The sequence below is a fragment of the Piliocolobus tephrosceles genome, chromosome 19 (genome assembly GCF_002776525.5).
Source record: "Piliocolobus tephrosceles isolate RC106 chromosome 19, ASM277652v3, whole genome shotgun sequence".
Lineage (NCBI taxonomy): Eukaryota > Metazoa > Chordata > Mammalia > Primates > Cercopithecidae > Piliocolobus > Piliocolobus tephrosceles.
The window spans coordinates 59,265,152-59,269,229 of NC_045452.1; positions in this window are offsets into that span (position 1 = coordinate 59,265,152).

Consider the following 4,078-nt stretch of genomic DNA (forward strand, 5'->3'; position numbering starts at 1 on the left):
CCTTCCTTCCTTCCTTCCTTCCTTCCTTCCTTCCTTCCTTCCTTCCTCCCTTGCTTTTTTTTGGCTGCTGCCATGGTTCCTATCTCTTCTTTATATACAATGTTAGAGATGTTGTTGCAAACCACAGAGATAATATTACTGAGTAGAATGACCTTTCAGGTTGGTCAATCAGAAAAATGTGATGCCTTTCTATTCTTAAAAGCAAGGAGGATGTAGTGATTAGGAATTTTCTTTCCTCTGTTGAAGGAATCCATTTGCATAGGGCAAGAAGTTTTTTCCCTCAGACACCTTCCCCTCCCTTGCACTTAAGTTACTTTTTCTCTTTCCTCCACCATGTCAGGAGTCATAAGATCCTGTGAATACAGGGAGCTTTTCTGTTGATTTGTTTACCTCTTGAGAGGCAACTTGTTAGGTTGGGTTCCCAGTTCCCGGGACTTCCTTTCTCTCCCTTGTTTGAAGAGGACCTGGTAACACAGCTTCACCTGCTTATGATGGGGAAGCAATGGAGGTGCTGTCCCACTGGTTGCTGGCTGCAATTTGGAGAGGACCACCTGACACTTAATTTTATGAGTCTATACATCTTCCTGAGGCAGCTTGTTGTCCTGAGCTATGGTCTGAAGTCCTGAAGGGAAAACTAGACCTGAGGCACCCAGAGGCAGATAACAGCAAAAGTCTAGGGGCACAGCACATATGAGCATGACTAATCCCTGGTTATCAAACACTCCTGCTTTGTGGATGAAAGTCATAATCACATCCATGGCATAGATAAGGTCTAGGGAACTCAAAGGTTACCAACAGTGGGAGACTTAGGCTCTGTGCAGGTTAATGCAAATATTCCTGCCAGCTATGCCTCCCCACTTCATGGGTGAAGGTTGCACATGCATCCATGGTCAGCACCTGCAAAGGTCACCAGGAATTAAAGATATACAGTTGGAAGAAAGAAGGTGATGCCATTTTTTCTTGTAATTTATTTTTGATCAGTTGGTTACTTAGTAGTTTGCTATTTAATTTTCAGTTTTAATTAAGGGGGATCTTGGTGACTTGTCAGACAGCAACCCTGATGGGTATATGGAGACTTTCCAGAATTTAACCCAAGCATTTGAACTCCTGGAGGGACATTACTTTTGAGTCAGACTCTGACTACTGCTGCAAAGCAGGCCACCCTGCAACTAGCAATTTCAGGGATGAGCTTTGCATCTCATATAGTGTCATCGAAGGGGATGACTGTTATCCAATTGAAAGAATAGCAGTACCATTGGAAGACCTTAAATAGGACCCCAATGATGAAATGAGAGAAGGGAAAAGGAAATACTTTCTGGTGTGTGTAGTGGAGGGCTTATGAAGGACTAGGACTACGTCTCTTAATTACTCCAAGCTATCCGTGATAGACCAGGGATTAGATGAGAATCACACTGGCTTCCTGGAAAGGCTAAGAGGGGTCTTGGTAAAACAGACTTCTCTTTCTCTTGATTCAGTGAAGGGACAACTGATCCGAAAAGATAAGTTTATTAATCAAGCACCCCTTGATATCAGGAGGTAGCTGCAAATACAGGCTATAGATCCAGATAGTGCTTTAGAGAACCTCCTGAAAGTGGCCACTTCAGTCTTTTACAATAGGGATTGAGAGAGAGAAAGAAAGCACAAGAGAGAGAAAGAAGGCAGAAGAAAAAGACAGAGGTTTTAATAGGTGCCTTACAGGCTCGAGTCCCCAAACAGGGCAAGCCAGGGAAGTTTAGGAAGAACTGTCTGCACAGCAGGAGGAAGTCACCTCGACCCTGTCCAATTTGCAATGAGGGCCTATATTAGGATTCTCTAGAGGGACATTTAGTTTATTAAGTAGTATTTTATTTTATTAAGTCATAGTTTTTTAAGAAGTGTTGATTCACACAGTCACAAGGTGAAGTCCCACAATAGGCGGTGTGCAAGTTGAGGAGCAAGGAAGCCAGTCCGAGTCCCAAAACCTCAAAAACAGGGAAGCTGACAGTGCAGGCTTCAGTCTTTGGTCAAAGGCCTGAGAGCCCCTGGCAAATCAATGGTGTAAGTTCACAAGTCCAAAAGCTGAAGAATTTGAAGTCTGATATTTGAGGATAGGAAACATCCAGCACAGGAGAAAGATGAAGGCCGAAGACTCAGCAAATCAAGTACTTCTACCTTTTTTCTGCCTGCTTTATTCTAGCTGTGCTTGCAACTGACTAGATGGTGCCCGCCCAGATTGATGGTGGGTCTGCCTCTCCCAGTCCACTGACTCAGATGTTAATCTCTGATATGCTTTGGCTCTGTCCCCACCCAAATCTCACCTTGAATTGTAACAATTCCCATGTGTCAAGGGCTGGGCCAGGTGAAGATAATTGAATTAGGAGGGTGGTTTCCCCCATACTGTTCTTGTAGTAGTGAGTGAGTGTCACAAGATCTAATAGTTGTATATATGGGGGTTCTCCTGCACAAGCTCTCTTGTCTGTCACTATGTAAGATGCCCCTTTGCTCTTCCTTCATCTTCTGCCATGATTTTGAGGCCTCCCCAGCCATGTGGAACTGTGAGTCCATTAAATCTCTTTCCTTTATAAATTACCCAGTCTTGGCTATGTCTTTATTAGCAGCACGAAAACAGACTAATACAATCTCCTTTGAATACTCCCTCATAGACACACCCAGAAACAATACTTTGCATCATCCAATCCAATCAAGTTGACACTTACTATTAACCATCACAGCACCATTGGAGGGTAGACTGTCTCTGGAGACACAGGTCACTGAGTGCAGGAGAACTGGTGGGTCTCAGGGCTCCTCTCCCACCTCTGATGGTTCAGATTTCAAGGGAGGAAGGTGGACCTCCTCCTGGACACCATAGCAGACTTTCAGTTTTCCTCTCCAATCTGACCCCCCAACTCCTCTCTTAGCAGGACCATGGAGGGCATCTCAAGAAAAATTTTAATCCAATATTTTCCCCAACCCCTTAGTTATAGTTGGGGAGACCTCTAGCTTACCATTCTCATCTTTGTTCTATTCCTCATCAGAAGGTGTCTTTGTCAAGGACTCCTCTATTCTGAACTCCCAGGGGATTACTTATTCCCCTAAACAGTTATTTCTCTTGTAAAGTTTCCCCACCTTCATACAGTATTCAATTTCTTTCACCAGGATGAGACAGCTCTAGCCACAACATTGTTTTAAGAATTAGTCTATTTTACTTTTTATTTCTGTTATCATTGGCACTGGATTTTTTCCTTCACATACTTAACCTCCTGGTAAAATTTGTTTCTTCTCATCTAGAGACCATCATACTCCAAGTGGTCACACAACTTGAGCCTTAGATAGGCCTCTGAGAAAGATCTAACTGTTGTTTTCTCTGAAACAATGCCCCTGTCAGCATGAAGCAATTAAGAGCGATCATCATCTTCACCTCAATGGCAGTTAGATGTCCCTTTCACAGGAGGAATTTATGGCAGCAGCAGCCCATCTGGAGCAGCTGCTTCAAAGACACTGACTTCATCAGGGAAGGCGTGGCCGGGGCTGTGCACGCCAGGGAGCCAGTGGCAGCGGGTAACAGGTGGGAGCCACACCGCTTCCTGAGTTAAAGGGGTGGGAGACCCGCCCTCCAGGGCACAGCTGCAGCCGTCCAAACTTGGCTGCGGACCCAGGTATTCCTATCAACTCAAGGGCCTGGGAGGCTCCTCTGCCCCTGCAGCCTTGGAAGTACCTGCTCCCACTCCCTGGCCTCTCCCCACTCCTGGCGTCCTTTCTGATTTCAGAGCAAAGTTAAAGTCAAGCCCAGGCTCTATCACAACTCTTCTACGTGTGCTCGCTCTCAGGACAGCACTGACACACCAGCTCTCTGCTGCCTCTGCCCCTTTTGGACTTTGGGCACCAAGGAGCATGGGTGGGAGGCCGAGGTGGGGATAAGGGCTGCTTGGCATGAACAGCCTGGGCACTGTAGACAACGTAGACATAGGTTGATGGCGGCAGGAGACAGCTCCTGGGCAGAAAGGGACGGGTCCCCGGTGAAGCCCCACCTTCAAGACTGGGCCAGCCTGAAGCCTGGGGACTGGGCTGCCAGTTCTGCACCGGAGTGAGAACTTATAAT